This window comes from Chiloscyllium punctatum, chromosome 36 (genome assembly GCF_047496795.1).
Source record: "Chiloscyllium punctatum isolate Juve2018m chromosome 36, sChiPun1.3, whole genome shotgun sequence".
Lineage (NCBI taxonomy): Eukaryota > Metazoa > Chordata > Chondrichthyes > Orectolobiformes > Hemiscylliidae > Chiloscyllium > Chiloscyllium punctatum.
In genome coordinates, this window is record NC_092774.1 from 12,946,377 (window position 1) to 12,970,362 (window position 23,986).

The 23,986-nt window shown below is 46.3% G+C and overlaps 1 protein-coding gene and 1 long non-coding RNA gene across 2 annotated transcripts in view; one reads left to right on the forward strand and one right to left on the reverse strand.

The window, feature by feature from the left end:
• The window catches only part of LOC140460007 (uncharacterized), a 136,964-nt gene that overhangs the window by 17,956 nt on the left and 95,022 nt on the right, over window positions 1-23,986 (forward strand). The gene's annotated exons all lie outside the window — the stretch shown is intronic.
• On the reverse strand, window positions 4,127-8,986 carry LOC140460815 (uncharacterized). The gene is made up of 3 exons (XR_011954355.1): window positions 8,814-8,986; window positions 7,124-7,261; window positions 4,127-4,521 (listed from the first exon to the last, which is right to left on the reverse strand). It is a non-coding gene; the product is annotated as an uncharacterized lncRNA (long non-coding RNA).

Below are 23,986 nucleotides of genomic sequence, written 5' to 3' on the forward strand. Positions count from 1 at the left end.
TACAACTTGCTTTTAGAGTCATAGAGATGTACAGCATAGAAACAGACCCTTTGGTCCAACCCGTCCATGCCGACCAGATATCCCAATCGAATCTAGTCCCACCAGCCAGCACCCGGCCCATATCCTTCCAAACCTTTCCTTTTCACATACCCATCCAAATGCCTCTTAAATGTTGCAATTGTACCAGCCTCCACCACATCCTCTGGCAGCTCATTCCATACACGTACCACCCTCTGCATGAAAAAGTTGCCCCTTAGGTCTCTTTTATATCTTTCCCCTCTCACCCTCAACCTATGCCCTCTAGTTCTGGACTCCCCGACCCCAGGGAAAAGACTTAGTTTATTTATCCTATCCATGCCCCTCATAATTTTGTAAACCTCTATAAGGTCACCCCTCAGCCTCCAATGCTCCAGGGAAAACAGCCCCAGCCTGTTCAGCCTCTCCCTGTAGCTCAAACCCTCCAACCCTGGCAACATCCTTGTAAATCTTTTCTGAACCCTTTCAAGTTTCACAACATCTTTCCGATAGGAAGGAGACCAGAATTGCATGCAATATTCCAACAGTGGCCTACCAATGTCCTGTACAGCCGCAACATGACCTCTTGACTCCTGTACTCAATACTCTGACCAATAAAGGAGAGCATACCAAACGGTGCCTTCACAATCCTATCTACCTGCGACTCCACTTTCAAGGAGCTATGAACCTGCACTCCACGGTCTCTTGGTTCACCAACACTCCCTCGGACCTTACCATTATATGTATAAGTCCTGCTAAGATTTGCTTTCCCAAAATGCAGCACCTCGCATTTATCTGAATTAAACTCCATCTGCCACTTCTCAGCCCATTGGCCAATCTGGTCCAGTTCCTGTTGTAATCTGAGGTAACCCTTTTCGCTGTCTACTGCACCTCCAATTTTGGTGTCATCTGCAAATTTACTAACCTTACCTCTTATGCTCACATCCAAATCATTTATGTAAATGACAAAAAGTAGAGGGCCCAGCACCGATCCTTGTGACACTCCACTGGTCACAGGCCTCCAGTCTGAAAAACAACCCTCCACCACCACCTTCTGTCTTCTACCTTTGAGCCAGTTCTGTATCCAAATGGCTAGTTCTCCCTGTATTCCATGAGATCTAACCTTGCTAAACAGTCTCCCATAGGGAACCTTGTTGAATGCCTTACTGAAGTCCATATACATCACATCTACAGCTCTGCCCTCATCTATCCTCTTTGTTACTTGTTCAGAAAAACTCAATCAAGTTTGAGAGACACACAAACCCATGTTGACTATCCCTAATCAGTCCTTGCCTTTCCAAATACATGTACATCCTGTCCCTCAGGACTCCCTCCAACAACTTGCCCACCAATGACATCAGGCTTACTGGACTACCACCCTTCTTAAGCAGTGGAACCATGTTAGCCAAGCTCCAGTCTTGTAGGTTAGGGTGGATTGGCAGTGCTAACTTACCCATAGTGTCCTGGGATGTGCAAGTTAGATAGATTGGCCATGGGAAATACGGAGAAAGGGGTTAGGAATGGGTGGGATGCTCTTCAGAGGGCCAGTGTGGAATAAATGGGCCGAATGGCCTGCTTCCACATTGTTGGGATTCTATGACTCCCACCACAAAGGAGCATTTTATCAGCATCTATCCTGTCAAGCCCCTTTCAGAATTCTACTGGTTTCAATAAGATCACTTCTGGTTCAGAGAGGTAGACAGCACAGAAACAGACCCTTCGGTCCAACTCGTCCATGCCGACCAGGATTCCCAAACTAAACTAGTCCCACTTACTTACATTTGGCCCATATCCCTCTAAACCTTTCTATTCATGGACCCATCCGAATGTCGTTTCAATGTTGTAACTGTCCCCGCATCTACCACTTCCTCAGCAGGTTAATTCCATATGCAAACCACCCTGTACCAAAACGTTGTCCCTCAGGCTCCTTTTAAATCTCTCTCCCCGCACTTTAAAAAAATATACCTCCTAGTTTTGAGCACCTCTACACTAAGGAAGAGCCCTTTGCTATTCACCTTACCTCCACTCTTCATGATTTTATCAATCTCAATGACATCACCACTCAACCTCCTGCACTTCAGTGAAAAGTGTCCCAGTCTCTCCTTATAACTCAAACCCTCCAGTCCTGGCAATGTCCTGGTAAATCTTTATTAAACCCTCTCTAATAGTATTCTTCCTATTACAGGGCCACCAGAACTGTACTCAGTACTCTCCAAGTGGCCTCACCAACATCCTGTAGAACCTCAACATGATGTCCCAACTCCTATACTCAATGGGGTGAACAGTGAAGGCAAGTGTGCTAAACACCTTCTTGACCACCCTGTCTCCCAGTGATGCAGCTATGCACCTGAATCCTCCCATGTCTCTGTTCTCCAACAAGACTCAAGGCCCTACCACTACCTGTATAGGTCCACCCTTCCTTGTTTCAGCGAAATGCAACCCCTTGCTTTTATTCATACCTCTCTCATACATATACACACACACACATACACCCCCCAACACTCTCACAGGCTTATACTCTTTACCAAGCATGCACACAAACTCACATGCACACACACAAATAACTCTAAGAAGTGAATTTGAATTGGCAGAATTATTTGCAGATACATTCTACTTTGCTCAAAATGTGCAGAAACTGCAGGCAGTCAATCAATGTAATATTTTATAAATACCTACTTTGGAAATAGAACCAGTCTGATCCAAGATTGGGGTATGACAGGCTCGAACCTCACACCTTTAATGCATTGTCTGAGCTGTCAGCCTTTTTAAAAATAAAACCTTAAGTCATCTCAAGAACGTAGCTTAAAAGATGTTCTGGGATTTACATATTAATGAACCAAAACCTGCAATCCATTCTCAAAGATGGAAGACTTAACAGTAATCTAGGCTTGTTCAATATATCCTTTCAGTTGCATGACACTGTGAGCTTTTGCTATCAATTCTGTGTCTTTTGATCGGGCTCCACAGCTACCCGGTGAAGGAGCAGCGCTCCGAAAGCTAGTGCTTCCAAATAAACCTGTTGGACTATAACCTGGTGTTGTGGGATTTTTAACTTCATCCAGGCCAGTCCCCCACCGGCTCCTCCACCTCGTTTCCATTGAACACAGCCCACACCTCCCGATGCTGCCAGGAAACTTTACAATGACGATGAAATGATGCACTCTACAATCCTGAAAAACTTACAATTTCTAATGATACTGGCTCCTCATTCACTGCTCCATCTGATAGACAACATTGGAAGCTTAGTGCAGGAGGCTGAAAGAACTGATCAGCTTTAAAACAAAAACCTCTTGGAGCTCAAAGCTTTCAATGAGAGTCTGAGCCAGGGGGTAAATTCAGGTAACCTTTATTGCAACGCAACTTTGTTACAGCTTCAGATCCCCCTGCAAAAAGGCAGAGAGAAAGTAGCTGCTTTTTAAACAGCTCAAGTTGAAAGTACATACACTCCCCCCGCCAAACCCCCCACACCACCCCACGTTCTTTACTATTGGTTAGCACCCAGTCGTCCCTTTGTAATTGGATCCTTGGTACAGCTGTAACCAGGAGGATGTGTTGCCTCCTCACTCAGCAATTTCAATCCATACTCTGTCCCCAAGTAAGTTTCTCCCCTCTCATTTGCCGAGTGAGGAGGGGTGGGGCAGTGTAGAGTCAACCACACTGCTGTAGACCTGGAGTCATGTGTCGGCCAGACCGGGTAAAGGATGCAACTTGGCCATCACAGTTTCAATTCCCCTCCAGGTGACCTCGCTGGTGCCTCCGCAGGGCGGAGGAGCAGGTGTAAGCCTTCTTGCACTGACAGCAAGTGAACGGCCTCTCCCCTGTGTGGACCCGCCGGTGGGTCAGCAGGGTGGAGACCTGGGTAAAGCACTTCCCGCACTCTGGGCAGCTGAAGGGCCTCTCCCCCGTGTGAACCCGTTGGTGGGTCAACTGGTTGGAGGAATTGCTGAAGGCCTTCCCGCACTCGGGGCAGGGGATTGGCCTCTCCCCAGTGTGGCTACGCCGATGAGAGTCCAGGGTAGATGGGAAACAGAAGCTTTTCCCACAGTCATCACACTTCCATCGTTTCTCCAAAAGGTGGGATTTCTCTGGTTTGTCCATGACTAAAGCTTCAGTTACACACAAACACGCATACAACCCCTCCCTGCCGTCAATTCCTCTTCCCAGGCTGTATAGCGGTTACATGCTCCACACTCAGTGCGCTGCAACAGTAGGGTCTCTCATCCAGTCCCACTGACGCTGAAAACGTACCCAAACAGGAACCAAAAAGCTTTGCTCCTTCTCACAGAATCAGAGTTGAAAATTGTTGCGGTCCGAATGCACTGAGTGACTGTCAGACATTGACTCAAAGTGAGGACTGCAGACGCTGGAGAGTCAGTGTCGAAATGTGTGGCATTGGAAAAATCACAGCAGATCAGGCAGCATCCGAGGAACAGGAGAGTCAATGTTTCGGGCATAAGGCCTTCATCCGTTGATTTTGAATCTTCTGACTTCAGATTTTCAAATACTCTGCAAAAAGAGATTACAAAAGTCATCACTATCAGTGCAGGGTAGAAATTCAAAACAGGCAATTCTACTTTCTGTGGAATATTCTTTTCCTGTTCCACAAAATTGAAAGCACCATCCCACTCTCCCTTCCCCTCTGTTCTCACTCCGCTCTAACTAATTCCCCTGAAGGTGCTGATTCAGGATCTTAGAGGGGCAGAAAAAGCAAAAACATCAAGACTGACATCTCTCTGAATTTTGGATACCTCCACCTGAAAGTTAATATCTTTCACAACACTGGGATCCTGCTGAGAGTGAGCAGGTCTGATTTTGGGAAGCAATAAAAAAGTGTCAATTCAGGGTGAACCTGCAATGCAGCTTCTTGAGGAAGGACCAGACACAAAATGGTTAATGACCCCGAGAAGGTGGGAGCAAAATGAGGCATCAAGGCATTAACAACGACACACTTCAGTCAAACTCTTCTGCTTCCAGTCAGGGCAGAACATGCTCTGAAAGTCCAGCCTTCACAACCACACTTCTGCTTTCACTGAAGACAATTAGAATCACACAGCACGGAAACAGACCCTTTGGCCCAACCTGCCCAGATATCCTAAATTAATCTAGTCACGTTTGCCATCACTTGGCCCCTATGTGGGCCGGGTGCTGGCAGCTGGGACTAAATTGAGTTGGCTATCTTGTCAGCAAGGACGGAGTTGGATCGAAGGGTCTATTTCTGTGCTGTACATCTCTATGACTCCAGTCGCATTTACCATCACTTGGCCCCTCTATATCTGAACCCTTTGTATTCATACACCTATCCAGATGCCTTTTAACTGTTGGAATTCTAACAGCCCCCACCACTTCCTCTGGCAGCACATTCCATAAACTCACCACCCTCTTCATGATAAAGTTGCCCCCGAGGTCTTTTTTACATCTCCCCCCGCCCTCACCCTGAACCTATGACCCTCCAGTTTGGGACTCTCCCATCCCAAGGGAAAGACCTTGTCCATTTACCCTATCCATACCCCTCATGATTTTATAAAAGTCTCAGACTCTGGCGCGATGGGGAAAACAGCTCCACCCCATCCTTCTGTCCCTCCTCTCCCGGGTAATTAAGACACATACCTGAGTTTGCAGAGTCTGCTGCCTCCTTGGATTCACTCCAGTTGCCACAAGTGAACAGATTCCCCCCACACACTCCCAGGACGAAGAATTGCCCAGAGGGAGGGAGTCTCATGCAAACTGACAGGGCCACTTCCGCGTTGTGACGCCTTCAATGGGTCAGGGGTGGGGTAGGGAATGGGAAAAGGGGCGAGAGGAAGGGGTGGGGCGATACCGGCCAGCTGGCTAGCCTGCACTGCCCTGCACAGTTTGCAGGAATTCCTTCCCTTCACAGAATCCCCACAGTGTGGAAGTAGGCCACTCGGCCCGACGAGTCCACACTGACCCTCCAAAGGGTAATCCACCCACATCCATTCCCCTACACCTGTTGCTCTACTCCCTGACTATCACACCTAACCTGCACATCCCTGGGCACTATGGGTAATTTAGCATAGCAATTTCTCCCCCTAAACTGGACAAAGTTAAAAATCACAACACCGCGTTATACTCCAACAGGTTTATTTAGAAGCACTAGCTTTTGAAGCACTGTTCCTTCATCATTAGGGGGAGAATAAAATAATAAGACAAAGAATTTATAGAAAAACATGACAGTGTCCTGTCACTGAAATGATCCATTGAACAAACCTGGATTGTTAAGGCTTTCATCTTTACAAATGGGTTGTAGGTATCATTAATATGCAAATCCCAGAACTTCCTGGAAAGCACCTTATCAAGCGAACTTGAAGTTTTATAACAAAAAGTAACATTTGAGCTCAGCTCTGCAAATGTGCATTCACTCCCGTGAACGTGTGTGTGTGTGTGTGTGTGTGTGTGTGTATATGAGAGATCTTGTATGTGCGCATCTTGTATATCCCTCTGTCTATTTGAGAACATGTGCCTTACTTCTGTTGGTAGAAATATTGTTGTAAATCATAGCTGGGTTCTCAGAGTTAGATATAAGGGAGAGAGAATTGCTCAAGTAGGATAGTATAAGAATCCTGGGAGAGCCCCATTTGTGGTTTACTTTCTCATGAACAAACATTAAACACGAGCACCTCGTCATTTCGAATTTGGTTTCCTTTTTCTTGTGAGATCCCCTGCTGTGATTACACTGTGCCTGGGTGGCTGACAGACTGGGAGATGGTGGGTTGGGGCTTGATTGACTGAATGCTTTATTGTTCCAGAAGGTGAAAAAGGGGACAAAGCTTCAGCAGAAATCCAGCAGAGCTGAGCACAGACCGACATCATACTCCTTGGGGACAGGGAGATCAACAGAGGACAGAGAAACCAGGCCCTAAAACCCGAGCTGACATCAGACTACCCTGTGATCAGAGCTTTGATGAGCAGTGCCAACCCTCTACCTTTACCAAGCTTCCCATTAGAGAACACCGTCAATATACAGAATCTAATCCTTGCCATCCTAAAACCATGTCTCTGTAAGGAGTCTCAGACCATAATTATTCACTTCAATGTGTGCAGTTAATTCATTCAATTTTGTTACAATGCAGCACACATTCAGACTCACCGTTTCAGTTTTTGTGATCTTTAGAATCCAGTTTTGATTGCTGGTACATTTACTCTCCTTGTCCCTTTCTCTAATATTCATTTCCCACATCACCTCACTGCTCACCGGCCTTGATTTGGATTGGCCATGCTAAATTGCCTATAATGATGACGGATGTGCAGGTTAGGTGGGTTAGCCGTGGGAAATGCAGGGTTACAGTTACATTGTAATAGAAGCAGGAAAAGGCCATTTGGCCCATCCAACCTGTTCTGCCATTCATTAAGATCATGGCTGATCTATTCATCATCTGAGATCCTCCTCCTTGCATTGTCCCAACTATCTTTAAATTCCCGTACCATGCAAAAACCCATCCAACTGTGTCTTGAATATACTTAATGAAGCTGCCTCCACTGCTTCCTGGGGCAGAGAATTCCCTAGATTCACTAGACTCCAGGAAAAGCAGTTCCTCCTCATCCCTGTCCTAAATTTACCCCTCCTAATCTTGAGCCTGGTTTCATTCACCAGCAGAAATGACTCAATAGGTAAGGCTTCATCCTCACAGTGCAATGAATTCCCACTTTGCACCAAAACCTCAGGTTTACTCACTCACTCAGTTGCTGTCTCACAAATGCAAGGTTTCATTGTAACTTCTTCTGCTCCCATTAAGGGCAAAACATCTTTGAAAGCTCCTCTTAAACTCCAACCTTCACAATCACCCTTCTGCTCTCCCCGAAGATGATTCGAGTCATACAGCACAGAATCAGACCCTTTGTCCATCCACACATCATTCCTGATGAAGTGCTCGGGACTGAAATGTCAACTCTCAAAGTCCTCAGATGTTGCCTGACCTACTGCCTTTTTCTAGCACCACACTTTGCCTCTGATCTCCAGCATCTGCAGTTCTCACTTTCTCCACATCCCAAAGTATCACCATTTAAATAATACACTGTCTTTCTGCTTCTTTTTTCCATAGCAAAGGCTAAAACTTCACATTGATTTACTGCATTTGCCACGTGTTTGTAAATTGTGGTCTTCTCTACTTTGGGGAGACTGAGCGTAAACTTGGGGAACGGTTTGGCGAGCATCACAGCTGGGTCCTTAGAGGCTGACCAGACCTCCCAGTCACCATCGATTTTAATTCCCCTTCACACTCCCTTTCTGACAAGAACATCATAGGCTTCCTCTATTGCCACAACGAACCAAACTGCAAATTAGGGAACAAACCTCATCTTCCGCCCGGGCAGCCTACAGCCTGCAGGACCCAACATTGAGTTCTCCAATTTCAAATAACCTCCCTTTCCATCCCCCGACTCCCTTCTCAGCCCCGTGCCTCTCACTACCACTCCTTCCTGTCACCAACCCGATTTCTTCCACCCAACGATTAATCAGGCCGGACCCTCTCCCTATCTTCACCTCTCCCCACTTTAGCCCCAGCCCCAGCCCCAGCCCCCGCCCCCAACCCCAGTCCTGAAGAAGGGTTACACCCGAAATATCGACCTCTACACCTCGTGATGCTGCCTGATTTGCTGTGTCCTTCCAGCCTCCTGCCTGTCTATTTTGCCAATTGAAACACATACCTCGATCACTTTTCCATAGTCCGTCCCCTCCCTGGGATCAATCCCTTTCCTTTCAGTTGGTGTAAGTCAACAATTGAACTCCGGAAAGAAATAGAAATGGCAAAGGGGGCGAGAAAAGAGAGTGCCGTACTCACAGATCTGAGACAGAGGAAGGAATTTGCGGTCTGAGTGAAGCTCAATGTTGATTCAGAAAGAGAGGAGCAGGAGGAGCAGCTTCAGAAACTCATGGTCCAACTTCCGCATTCAGACAATGGGGTGGCTCTGATTGGCAGGAGGACCAGTTTTGTTCTGGTCCTCCACGGTTCCCTATTGGGCCATCAAAGCAAGGTCGCGCGCCTTTTTTTTGCGGAAAGCAATGAGCATGCCCAGTGTTTTGCTGACACCGGTGGGCATGTGCACTGCGTTGATGACACCGGAAAACATGCGCAGTATGCTCATTGGGGATGGTGGTGTTTCTTGGAGAAAGGGAGGACTGCAGATGCTGGAGACCAGAGTTGAAAATTCTGGCATAAAATTCCTGAAGATGGGCTTATGCCCGAAACGTCGATTCTCCTGCTCCTCGGATGCTGCCTGGCCTGCTGTGTTTTTCCAGCACCACACTTTTCAATGCTGGTGTTTCTGTCAGATGTCAATGTCGGAATCCAAATGTCAATAGGAAAAAAAGGGGTAGAGCCACAATTTGTTTTTCCCTGTGCTTCGACATTGCATTCTGTCTGGCTTGTCCCCAGCTTTTCCCCGAGTCCAGAACTGGAGGGCATGGGTTTAGGGTGAGAGGGGAAAGGTTTCTGAGGGGCAACCTTTTTGCACAGACGCTGGTGTGTGTCAGCCAGAGGGAGTGGTGGAAGCTAGTACAATGATAATATTTAAAATGCATCTGGATGGGGAGATGAAAAGGACAGATTCAGAGGGATAAGGGGCCAAATGCTGGCAAATGGGTCACTAAATTAATTTAGGATATCTGGTCGGCATAGACCGAAGGGTATGTTTCTGTGCTCTGTGATGCTATTTCTAGATAGTTGGAACCAACTTCACAAGACTAGGACTAGGCCATTCACCCCTTACATTCAAGATCAGAGTGGTGTTGGAAATGACAGCAGGTCAGGCAGCATCCAAGGAGCAGGAACATTGACGTTTCAGACAAAAGTCTCGAATGCTGCCTGACCGACTGTGCTTTTCCAGCACCACTCTAATCTTGACTCTAATCTCCTGCATCTGCAGTGCTCACTTTCGCCCATTCACCCCTTCCAGCCTGTCCTGAGCGGTGGCCTGACTGCGTTTATTTCAGTGAAAGAATCAGATAGATTTCAGCAGCTCTTTTAAAAAAAAACTTGAACGCGCTTTTCTGGCTTTAATGATGTTTCTGAAGATATTATTTTAGGTATTCTCAGTTTTGAAGATCAGCCATTTCTCACCCCTCCCGACTCCCAGGTAGAGTCATTACTATCCATTATCTCTCTCTCTCTCTCTCTCTCTCTCTCTCTGTCCTTTGAAGGGTTTGATACAGCGGTCAAAGATGGTTCAAGGCTCGAGAAAGGACGGGTGTGGTGGGGGCTGGGGAGAAAAGAGACAGACTGGATGGGGGACAGAGAGAGAGAAAATGGACGGGGGGCAGAGGGTGGGGGTAGAGAGAGAGAGAGAATGAATGGGGTTGATAGAGAGATTGAGCGGGGGAGAGAGTGGGCGTGGCGGAGAAGTGGGAGATGGCACAGGGCAGGGTGACACTAGGCACACAGACACACAAGATGATCACTGAGCCATCAGTTGGCCAACTTGACACACAAGATGGCCGCTGGATCACAATATGGAGAGAAACAGCAGAGCAGATACAGACACTGCCTGGGGCCACCAGAATGTTAGCACAATGGACTCACAACCCAGGTGATTAGTTTAAGGTGGGTGGGGGAGAGAATATTCATGAGTAATGAACACTGCCCGCCGAAGTGTCTGGGTCCAGCCAACACCTCTTATAGAAGTGCCAACAGCATGATACAGACTCAATACCAAATGCTAATAGCCAGGGCTGCAGGAATCCTCCTTCTCAGGGAGAGCAATTAGCGCCCATTACAACAACAATGGATTTCCATGCAGACATTGAAATGGACAATGTCTGCACTGAAACTGACAACGACTGTGTGGAAATTAACAAAGGTTGTGTTGGAACTGACAATGATTGTATCAACTATCAACGATTCTGCAAGGATTACCATAAACAAATCATGTTACAAAGACAATAATCTCATCCCTGACCGATTGGATCACAAAATGTATAAAAGTTTCTTGACGTGTGCTCCAGGTCGAGAGAAGTCTCGCAGCTGACACTGTGCTGTTGGTGTCTTTCTCTCCCCGGAGCCCCGGTATTTCCTTGTGCAATAAACTCTGTCATTGAACCCCAATTCTGATTCCGAGCCTGGTGTATTTCAGGGGAGAGAGAATGGGTGGGGTGGCAGATGGTGGGGGGAGGGGAGAGAGAGAGAGAATGGATGGTGGGGGCTGGAAGAATGGACGTGTGACAGAGGGTGGGATGAGAGAGAATAGATGGGTGTAGAAGGTGGGGAGACGGACTGGACAGGGCCTGAGGAATGAAACGACAGGGGTACAGAGGGTGGCGTGAGAGAGAATGGACAGGGTGTTTGGAGTATAGAGGGAGAACGGGCAAGAACCTGGGGATGGAGAGAGAATGGACAAGGGGCGCTGTGGTTGGCGGTGGAATGGACAGTGGGAGCTGTGGGTGGTGGGAGGAAAGGACGGGGGTGCTGTGAGTGGTGAGGGAGAATGGATAGGGGGCGCTGGAGTGGCGGGGTAGAAATGGACAGGGAGCGCTGGAGTGGCGGGGGCTAATGGACAGGGGGCGCTGTGTGTGGCCAAGATCAAAAAGGTTGATGACAGTCAACACTTATCAGATGGTTTCCCGAACAGAAAACCTTGCACTGGAGACTCCCAGAAGAGGGGTGTTTCATCTGTATTCCTTCAATTAGTTTTGAAATATTGTTGTGTATCTGAATTGTTCAGGGATACCTGGGACAGAGAGAGATGGCTTTGGTTGTTGGAGGTCAGTCATCTCAGTTCCAGGACGTCTCTGCAGGAATTCATAGGGTCGTGTCTTCTTAGGCTCAACCATCTTCATCAGTGACCTTCCTCCATCATAAGGTCAGAGGTGGTGATATTCACCAATAATTGGACAATGTTCGGCACGATTCACAACTCCTCACAAACTGAAGCAGTTCAGTTTGAAATGCAACAAGATCTTAACAATATCCAATGGGCTCAGGAGTGGCAAGTAACATATATGCCATGCCAATGACAAACAATGACTCATCCCCAAAAGAGATAATCTGACCACTACCTCGTGATATTCAACAGTGTTACTGTCACTAAACACCCCACTATCAACGTCCTTGGGGTTTACCATTGACCAGAAACTCAACTAGACTAATCACAGACACAATGGCAATAAGAGCAGGCAACAGGTCAGGAATACTATGGCGAGTAACTCGCCTCCTGACTCCCCAAACTCTGTCCATCTTCTACAAGGCACAAGTCAGCAGTGTAATGGAATACTCTCGCACCAGCTTGGATGGGTGCAGCTTCAACAGCATCCAAAAAGCTTGATACCATCCAGGACAAAGTCGCCTGCTTGATTGGCACCATCTCCACATACATCCATTCCCTCTGTCCCACTGTTCAGAAGCAGGAATGTGTACGGTGTACAAGATGCAACACAGAAATTCACCAAAGATACTTAGAAAATATCTTCCAAACCAACAACCACTACCTCTGGAACGACCAGGGCAAAAGATACTTGGGAACACAACCTCTTGCAAGTACCCCTCCAATCCACTCACCATCTTGACTTGGAAACACATTGCTGTTCCTTCAGTGTTGCTGGGTCTAAATCCTGGAATTCTCTCCCTCAGGACATTGTGGGTCACCGTACAGCGTGTGGACTACAGCAGTTGAAGAAGGCGGGTCACCACCACCTTCTCAAGGGGAACTAAATGCTGGCCAGCCAGTGATGCCCATGTACCACGAGTAACTTTTAATAAATGATTGAAACGGAGGGTTGGAACCTGCAAACTAAACAAAAATCAACGTTCAGGTGGAACAGACGTCGGGCTTTAATTCGGTCCTTATTTGAGGACAGATAAAGAGCGATATACTGACACTGAACTGGAAATAGAGAGTTAAACCCCTGTAGGTGTATCAATTGAAAATCGATTCAAGATTAGCTCTTGATATATACGCCCCCAATACATGAAAAAGGACGGTTAAGAAGGCATATGGGACTCTTCCTTTCATCTCTTTAATGGCTGATGTAGTACCCACAATCCCATGCGATCCAGACACCGCTCTATTGGCCGTGAGCAGTGTTCATGGTGCGCATGTGTGAGATCGACATAGGGCCCCACCCCTCGACGTTCTGATGGACGGGGAGACCAATCTTTGGGAAACCCTCTAGGACCGGAAGGGGCCTGGTCCTCCTGCCAATCAGAACCTCCGCCACTGTCTGAATGCGGAAGGTCGACCATGAGCTTCTGAAGTTGCTGTTGCTCCTCTCTCTCTGAATGAAGATTGAGCTTCAGTCCAGACTGTAACTTCCTTCCTCTGTTTAACATCTGGGAGGACCGCACTCTCTTTTCTCGCCCTCTTTCCCATTTCTTTTCTCATCCTTGGGTTCAGCTGTTGGTTTGTAGGAGCTGAGGGGAAAAAGAAAGTCAATCGAGGTGAAGGGACAGACTATGGAAAAGGTTGGTCTAGATCTGTGCCTGTTAATGTTTGACAGGCTTTGTTTCCTGAGCTTGAGACATTTACTTGTCTGGCAAAAAAAGGATGGTGTCTTGATCCATGTTGGGGATGGAAGTGGATTATGCTGTGGGTGACTTGCTCGTAGTAGTCCAATAAGTATTAGATAAGTAATCATGACACACAAACCTTGGGTTATTGACTGTTTATTCGGAGCTCACGGGGAGAGCCAAGTCGACCTCATGGTCACAAGTCACTCTGACGAGAAACAGAGAGTTGTATGATTATATAGGTTACAATCATTTAACAATTAGCAAACTGTTAATTGCAGGAATTTGAGCAACCTAAGTCACTTTGCCCAACAACGCAGTGTCTGGATAGTGTTGGTTAGTAGCTGATAAGTATACAATAGGTCCTTGCAAAGAGAAGGATACTTCCATGCAAGACAAGAATTTGTTTATCAGGTAACAGTACAGCTGCAAGGCCGAGTGTCTCTGTTGAGTCTGGGAATTAAGGGTAGTTGGGACAAAGCAGGGAGGAGGAGCTCAGACAATGGATAGATCAGCCATGATCTTAATGTAGGCTGGAAGGGCCAAATGGCCTACTCCTGCTTCTATTACTATGAAACTATAACCCTGCATTTCCCATGCCTAACCCACCTAACCTGCACATCCCTGGGCACTGTAAGTAATTTAGCATGGCCAATCCAAATCAAGGCCGGTGAGCAGTGTAGTGATGTGGAAAATGAACATCAGAGAACAATAGAAAGGGACAAGGAGAGTAAATATACCAGCAATCAAAACTGGATTCTAAAGATCACAAAAATTGAAATGATACATGGTGAATCTGAATGTGTGCCACATTGTAACAAAAGTGAATGAATTCACTGCACTCATTGAAATGAATAATTATGGTCTGAGACTCCTCACAGAGACATGGCTTCAGGATGGCAAGAATTGGATCCTGAATATTGAGGGGGGAGTCAGATGGGAAGCGAGGTAAAGGCAGAGAGGGTTGGCACTGCTAATCAAGGCACTGATCACAGGGTAGTCTGGTGTCAGCTTGGGTTTCAGGGCCTGATCTCTCTGTCCTCTGATCTCCCTGTTCCCACAGAGTAAGATGTTGGTCTGTCCTCACCTTTGCTGGACTTCTGCTGAAGCTTTCACGCCTCTTTTACAGCTTCCAGAACAAGAAAACATTCAGTCAATCGAAAGCCAACCCACAATCTCAGCCTGTCACTTTTCCAGACACAGAGTGTAGTCATAGCAGGGAATCAAACAAGAAAAGTGAAACAAAATCAAAAATAAATAAATGCCTAATGTTTGTTCATTAGGAAGTAAACCAGAAATAGGGCTGTCCCAGGATTCTGATAGTACCGTACTTGAGGAATTCTCTCTCCCTTCGATGTAACTATTAGTACTGTTGGAGCAAAGTAACTCGTGTGTCAAATTGTTTAAAGTAAAGTAGTCAGGAGAGGAGACCTTGAGCAATTAACTAGCTTTATTCGTTGCCATTGGGGAATACCTCTTAGTTCAAAATAAAGTCTGACGTAATCCAATAAAATACAGAATGTTACAAGTTTTACGTAAAACACAAGCCCCACTCACCATTAATTATGCAACTGAGGGGCAGTCGTAAGGTTCACATACATTGTCCATACCTACATTTCTTCATGTCTACAAAACTGAATGTTATCTTATACTGCAGGTTCAGCTCGGCTCTAATTACTGATAAGGGACAGAGAGAACCAATCCATCATTCTATGAAGCAGCACAGTCTAATGGCCTGAGGAGCAGAGACAGCCTGCAGCTGCAAGGTCAGGCTATCAAAACAGAATTCCTTAGCCAGGGCTCAGACAGCATTCTGTTAACAGGCTACATTTTACTGCAAACATTGCTTTGTGACAATATGGCTTCCATGCAGTTTTGTCAATTTTGATCACATTCTCCCACAATCCCTCCTTTTTTATTAAAATGAGGAGATTGGGGGTGTCAGCAAAAGGGGGATTATACCCAGAGCCAGGGGGATTGTCAGGGGTTGGTGCCTGGAGATCGGACTGATAGTCCTCGGGTTCAGTAAGGACAGGGGCAGAAGGCGCCAGGGATTGGGAATCATCATCAGGGGTTTCATCAGGAATGGGAAATCTCAGCATCTGGGAGATCGCTGGAGAGGAGGGCCGCAACAGTGAACTGAGCCGAGCACAGGATTGTCTGCGGGGTGACTTTGATTTCCAGTCGAGCAGTTCCAAAGGCAGGGGGAAAGAAAGCTGCAAGTTGCTCAAACACCATAAGGGCTCGCTTTTGGTACGAGTTCAGGACGGATGGGGATATGGGCACATACCTAGCAGCTAGAGTGGTTGACATTCTGTGCAAAAAAAAATGTTTTAAACTGTAATTCCTGTCTATTAGAGGTTATCAGGCCAAATCAAACATAGTCAGTGAAAGAAAGATAAGGAAGAGTGCAGTGAAAGGCAGAATGATCAGGCTGAACCATTCACGATGAAGACTGAAGATGTGTCTCTGACGGGGGTCTTCTGGTGTTCCTCCAGGAGGTGGCGCTCGTTTTCATTGTGTTGTGTGTGTGTCCATGCGGCCTCCCCATGACCTTGACTGTTGACCGGGGAACCCCAGCAGGGACTAGGAACGGGCCTTTCCATCTCAGCCCCAATATGCCCCGGTCCTAATGCTGAGGCTTGGCCTTCCCGTGAATGTAAACTCTGAAGAGCTTTGGTTCACTGATGCAATTATTTCCCACTTGTCCAACACGAGAGTGTCCGCTGTTTCAGCCATTGGGATGGTTTAGATTCATCTACTAAATACATCTACTCTTATTAGACAATATTCATAACAATGTACGTGAGGTGATTCTATAAAAGCAAGTTGTCGACAGGGAAAAAGGCTGACCAGGCAAGGAGGTGGTTAACAAACACACTCTCTCTGCCTGCACCCCTCTCTCTCTCTGTGTAACACTCTTCAACTTTCTCCATGTCTCAGTTTGTCAGCTTTGATTATTCCTTCCTTCCAAGGGTAATGAGGCACTCACATACCAGAACAGCCCAAGTTAGGGAGTTGAGCCTCATAAATCCTGACACATTGCTGCTTAGCCAAGTGTGCAAACTCTCAATCCCTCTCAGCTGTTCCATTTGTAAATTGAACACTATTTCCAAAGCAAGTTGTTCATGTCTCTGCATGAGTCCACAACTCGGGGGAAGTACAACGGAGTCTTTCATAGTTGCCCAATGTGTCCTGTATGTCGAATTCATTCAAGTCAGGACATCCTGAAGCGAGCGATTATACTTACTGCAGATTTCTACTCGCCATTTAAAACTAATATTGGGCACTCGAACAGATCGGGGGCATCTTGAAGGATGGCACGGACCTCAGTGTGGGTCTAGGGCTTATCAAATAGGGTTTCACCTCTCAAAACCCTGGGGCAAGCAAATTCATTATTACTAACTTTGTAAAGCACAAGTGCTCTCAGCAACATTACGTCCAGACGCTAGGACCCTGTTGAGTTCTCTGACTAGTATCTTGTGGCTGAGTAGGGAGAATTGTATCAACATTTCTAACAGCATTTTTGTCCCTGGCCAGCTTTCCTCTTTATTTTGGACACAACAAAAACAGCAACCACCCTCTATGTTTCATCTCTCAAAGGATATCGGCCGGTGACCTGAGAGGACCAGGGTATCTCCTGCCTGACTCGCCAACTGTGGGGGATGGAAATAAAGTCCCATGTCAGAAAAGAATTTGTTTATCAGGAAGCAGTAAAGCTGCAAGGCCAACCGTCTCCGCTGAGCCTGGGAAACACAAGCTTTAGCAAGCAGGCACTAAGCTGAGATTCAAAATGGTTTCCAGGCTTTAATATGTGACAAAATGGCTGACCCAAATCTAATAATTGTCCCACATCATCGCAGGGAATTAAACAAGAGAAATGAAACAAAATGAGAAATAAACACATGTTTGTGTTTACTGTATGTTTATGAGGAAGAAAACCAGAAGGAGGGATCTCACAGGTTTCTCCTCATGCCCAACTTGAGGAATTCTCTCTCTCGCTGACATTTAACTATTCGTATGCAGCTTGGATTTACATCACTAGAAATAAAGCATCTGTTATCAAATACGCATAGAGATAGACAGCACTGATGTAGACTTTTTCTCTCCCTCATGCACATACGCACACATAGAAGTCCATGCCAGTGAATGTGTATCTGCAGAATTATATTTGCTCAAAAAATGCAAAATCTGCAGGCACTCAATACGTGCAATATTTTGTGAATTCCACTTTGGAAATAGAATCAGTCTGACCCAAGATCGGGACACAGAAGACTCTGACCTCACACCTTTATTGCATTGTCTGAGCTGAGATGTCACATTTTGCTATGAAACTGTTAGAAACGAAAATCGCTTCTTAATAATCGCTCTAGACAAATTCAGGAAAACAAAGTTTTATTAGCAAGTCTGCAGAGTTGGGCACCCTTCTGAGTAAAAGGCGCGCTGAGGCTTACAAAGTTTCTCATTATATACAGCACAAGTCCCTCCCCTCCTTGGTTCTAACGAGCCATGAGGTTCACATTCTTAAAAACATCATTATTCTCCAATTCGCACCCTTATCACAAAGTCTGCAACAAATGTCTCCAGACCCTCCCCTTCCTGGCTCTTAACGAGCCATGAGGTTCACATTCTTAAACCGTCATTATTCTCCAACTTGCATCCTTATCACAAAGTCTGCAATAAATGTCTCCAATGTTCCTAGAGGTGTTGTCTTTCTCCCCCTGTAGTCTTATCAGTCAAAGACTTATTCTTCTCTGTCTGTGCTAGCGGTCTTATCAATCTGTAGCAGATGTCTCTCGAGTCGTTTCCCTGTCCTGCAGTCTTTATCAGTCAAGGACTCATCCTTCCCTGCCTGTGTTTATGGTTTCATCAATCAAGGGCCTGTTTGTTTTTACTCTGCTCACAAACTGCATGCACAATTTTAAACTATTCTACTTTTTAGTATACAAAATGTTTTAGAAAAGAAGCAAAAGTTTTGTCTTTTATTATAGATCAGTCTGTGGTCTAGGCACATCTTAAAGTTTGAACCGAAATTACCTCTCACACTTATCTTGGTCAGGCACATCTTAAAAAGAGAAAGGGTGGAATTGTGAGGCAATTTCGGTTCAAACAATTAAGATGTGCCTGAACCAACAGGCTGCTCTATAATAAAAGACAAGACTTTTGCTTCTTTTCTAAAACATTTTGTATACTCAAAAGTAGGATAACTTAAATTGTGCAAATGCTGACATTTTGTGAGCAGAGTAAAAACAAGTCCTTGATTGATGAAACCATTAACACAGACAGGGAAGAATGAGTCCTTGACTGATAAGACTGCAGGATAGAAAAACGACTCGAGAGACATCTGCTACAGATTGATAAGACCGCTAGCACAGACAGAGAAGAATAAGTCTTTGACTGATAAGACTACAGGGTAAAAAAACAACTCTGGAGACATTTGTTGCAGACTTTGTGATAAGGGTGCAAATTGGAGAATAATGACGGTTTAAGAATGTGAACCTCGTGGCTGGTTAGAGCCAAGGAGGGGACGGACTTGTGCTGTATATAATGAGAAACTTTGTAAGCCTCGGGGCGCCTTTTTCTCAGAAGGGTGCCCAACTCTGCACACTTGTAAATAAACCTTTGTTTTCCTGAATTTGTCTCGAGCGATTATTAGGAAGCGATTTTCGTTTCCAACAATTGCCCAGGGTTCAATGTGGGGGAATGGGTGTGGGTGGGTGACCCTTGGGAGGGTCGGTGAGGCCGAGTGACCTGCTTCCACACTGTGGGGATTCTCTGAAGGGAGGGGGTTTGGAAAGTGAGTTGTTCTCCCCGTCTGCTGCTGGGGCCGCGCATGCGCGGTGCGGCGGCCCGCTGAAGGACTCGCCCCGCCTCCTGAACCGTCACGTTTCCTCGCCCCGCCCCTAGTTCCTTTGTGACGTCACAACGCGGAAGTGGCCCTGTCCGTTTCAATGTGAATCTCACTCTGTCTGGGCAACTCTTCATCCTGGGAGGGAGACAGAGATGGGAGGAGGGGAAATTGGTCACTTGTAGCAACTGGAGTGAATCCAGGGAGGGAGCAGACTCCGCAAACTCAGGTATGTGTCTTAGTTACCCGGGTGAGGAGGGACTGAAGGATAGAGATTGGGAAGGGGGAGGGCTGGATATCTTTTCTGTTTTGATGTTTAAAATGCACCCGATTCCCACCAGTAACTGCAACAGGTCCAAGTACAGAACAAGCAATATTCCTCATTGCAGCTTCAAGCCGGTTTTGCATCCTCTGTTCTTGCTCCACCTTGGCTCCAGCACATTCAGCTTCTTTCCCTCATTCACATTCCCCCACCCCCCTCGCCCTGATGTTCCAAGCTGACCCGTGAAAGATCGGTTTGTCCCTCCATTCTTTCCCGGTGGCGCCCATTATTCTTCTCTATTTCTTGCCTTATCCGGCCTTGTGTGTGAACAAAGTGTTAGCGTATATCCTCTTTCACTGCCAGCTGCTTCCTTGTTTGCGAAAGCAACGTTTCCTTCCATTTTCCGCCGACACTGAGCTCTCTAACCTCCTTGATTGTGTTTTTTTGTTTTTGCAGAAGCAGGAAATAGATGGTTATAACTGTTTGTACGAGCACATCTAGTTTAATCTACACCCCCTCCCCTCACAGCACCTTTATCTGTTTGTCTGTAACATTGTTTGCAGGCACATTTCATGTATGCACATTTTAGCTAATACAAAAGCAATTATATATTTCCTTCACATAGCTTTCATTCTTGTTAACTCCTTGTATAAATAATGTGGGACATGGCGAGGGTAAATAGACAAGATCTTTGATCTGGGATTGCTCATAGGTTTAGGGTGAGATTTAAAAGAAACCTAAGGAGAAACTCCTATATACAGAGGGTGGTGTGTGTAAAGAATGAGCTGCCAGAGGAAGTGGTGGCTACAATTATAACCTTTTAAAGGGTATCTGGATGGGTATATGTTGGGAAACATTTAGAGGGACATGGGCCAAGTGCTGGCAAATGGGACTAGATTGATTTAGGATATCTGGTCAGCATGGACTGAAGGGACTGTTTCTGTGCTGTACATCTGTGATTCTGGCTTGCCACTAATGTTTGTCACGTCTGTATGTTCAGGTTCTCCCTGGTGTTGGTGTTAACGCCTTGGTGTCTTATTTTGCTCCCCACATCCTGGGGACATTAACCATTTCCTATCTGGTTGTTCTGATCTGGACTGCTGTCCGGATCTTCGGATTTCTAGGATTGGTCAATAAACACACCTGGAAGTGACTTTGTCAATCATACAAGCAATAGTTTATTCTTTGATCCGGCCGGGTCGGTAGACTCTGATCAGCCCAGAAGGATTAGATTAGATTCCCAACAGTGTGGAAACAGGCCCTTCGGCCCAACCAGTCCACACCGACCCTCTGAAGAGTAGCCCACCCAGACCCATCTCCCTCTAACTAATTCACCTAACATTACGGGCAGTTTATCATGGCCAATTCACCAAACCTGCACATCTTTGGATTGTGGGAGGAAACCCACGCAGACACGGGGAGAATGTGCAAACTCCACACAGCCAGCCCCCCGAGGCTGGAATCGAACCTGGGACCCTGGTGTTGTGAGGCAGCAGTGCTAACCACTGAGCCACCGATGAGTACTCCTAGAGTGCCAAAAGAATCCGCCGACTTTTACAGAGTTTGGATAGAACTTATGTACATTGTTTAGACTCAGACATTGAGCATGATCACATAGTAACAACCAATCAGATCCTGCAAGGTCCTCGTGCATTTTTGACTTAGCCTAGGCTGGCATGGTGGCTCAGTGGTTAGCTACTGCTGCCTCACAGCACCAGGGTCCCAGGTTCAATTCCAGCCTTGGGTGACCGTCTGTGTGGAGTTTGCACATTCTCCCCGTGTCTGCGTGGGTTTCCTCCGGGGGCTCTGGTTTCCTCCCAGAGTCCAAAGATGTGCAGGTCAGGTGGATTGGCCATGCTAAATTGCCCATAGTGTTAGGTGCATTAGTCAGAGGGAAAATGGTCCTGGGTGGGTTACTCTTCAGAGGGTCAGTGTGGACTGGTTGGGCCGAAGGGCCTGTTTCCAAACTGTAGGGAATCTAATCTAATCTATCATAATTTCTTGTAGACAACCTGTTCTCGGAATCGTATTTGTCCTGTCTGGTGGTTAGGATTAAATGTTACTTCTGCGATTGATGGTTAGGTTCAGATTTGTTACTTCTGCATTTGCAATTTATTTCACTGGATTTACATCCGTCTGTGGATTCTTGTTTGTTCTGAGTCGTATCTGCCTGACTCAGTCCCACCGAGTTAGCCAAGCAGAAGCTATTTTGTCCTACCTCCCATGTTAAACTGGAGATTTGAGGTGGCCCAGGGAATCCTTTGAGAACTCAGACCTGTAACACCTCACTCTTGGTTTGTCCTGGAAATCATACTCTTTGGAAGCCTGGAATAAAAATCTCTCATCAGAAAGCCCCAAAATGCAATTCAATTCAATCCATAGCAGATAAGCACGAAGAGTTAATTCTCTACGGGATTCATCTCTCTCTCTCGTCCTTTTGAACGCTGAAGACAGCAAAGATTTATTTTGTGAATGCACTGCTTGCAAGGGGTAGTAAGAATCCATTATAATGGACAAGATCCAACCGTTAATTACAAAGCTATGGATAGTACCCAGTCTTGTTTCAGGGTCAGATTCAAAGACTATCATTAATTTCACAAGGGAACGGCTATGAATGTTATCACTTGGTGTCCTGTTCACAGATTCACCGATGCTGAGGCAAACGTTCTTAATTGCCTGACAGCATCCTGTTATCACTTGGTGAGCCCAGGTGTCCCTATCTTTAAGTTCTCTCCTCATTCTGAGCCTTCCTGCCTGTTTATTTTCTAGTGCAGTAAATGTATTTAATAATTCAGCATTACATTTTAGTCTGAATGTTTAAAGACAAGTTTGAAGGCTATAGACTTCATCACCCAGATGCCCACACCCTCATTCCTCCCTTTGATTGCACCGTGATCACTGAAAGAGAAGGCTAGTCCAAACGAATGCCCTTCAAGGTGGTCCAGCCATCAACATCCTGTAGAGAGGCACCACCATCTTCGCAGCTCATCTGGTCATATTTATCATCACCATCGACACTTGTGGATGAGCCATCAGATCGCGAAAGGAACATCTTCTGGGGCAAATCTATATCACTAAGGGCCCTCATAAGCCTAGCAATTAAATACCTAACAATACCAATACCGACAAACAGACATAGCTAAATTGATAAGCCAATTGTACCATCGGCCCGATCTGCAGTTTCCCCAACTGGTCCCTTCAGTCATTCTGTCACGGAATACCTGAATCTCTTCTTGTATCTTAGTTAATATTGCCAGTGAGATCAGGAATACCCATAGTGCATTTATCTTGGACAATGGTGCAGACCTCACCCTCCCGGGCGAGTATATAGTCTAAGGCATATCGATTCTGCACAGAGTAAAGACACAGGTCTGATAATCCCAGTTTACTCTGTTCCAGAGCCTCTTTACTCTTATTTCCTCAAATGGTCAGGCCGCAAAAGAGGGAACTGCGGTTCTGTTGACTTGTCAACCCTGCCGATCCTTCCAACCTCAGGGTACTCTGGATTTCCCAGCCTATCGGGTGTCCTGTATTGTCACCCAGTCCCTTGGGATCCTTCCAGTTGGAGCAAGGTTGGCTGAGACCGACCGCTGCATCCTCCTCAGATGGAGGTTCCATCGACTTGTCCACTGGCCAGGACAAGGTACTGTTGTGGGAACAAGGGCTCCGATACTGACCTTATCAGGGACATCTTTGCCATCCAGGACAAGGAAATTGGTAGCTTTACCTTAGCTGAAGAAATAATAGTCTGGTTTGGTGTATATTAGGGAGAGTTTATCAAAATAGGTTACTGAAATGTTACATCAGGGGGTCTGGTCAGATCTACAGGAGTATAGGGTCAACGTTTTGCAAGGGGAGTCGCTTGAGCGCTGTAATAAAATGGGCCAAGTGACTTGAGCACTCGCAGTGTATGGGAGACAATGGTCCTCAGAATGCTGTTCCCATTGGGCTCTCCCTTCGCTCTATTGTACATGGTCTTGGTGACAGTATCTGGTTCTGAAAAGAGAAAAGGCCTATAAATGCACAAGGGAAGGGTTCCGTTCCAGGTCCATGTGCCACATCAGGCCTGCTGTACCCCAGGCAGTGTTACACCAGCTGTTTGTATACACAGACCGGAGGTATTGGAAAGTGATATTTCTCTTCACAGGATCGGCAGTAGGAAGTCTGGGGACGGGGCAAGTAAGTCATCTCCCGCTAGAGAGGAGTAACATACTACTGCCTCTGGGGTGAAGAGCGTTCTGTGGGCCTGTATAAATAAGTTCCTTGTGGATTGAGGAGTTTCCCCTATCAGGCTTCCCTTTTCTCGAGTCGGCCCGTCCTACAAAAAGGGATGGTGTTCCTGGGCGTCCTTAAAATATTTACCATAATGACGGGGTTGATCATTTTTATCCTCACTAGGCTTGCGTC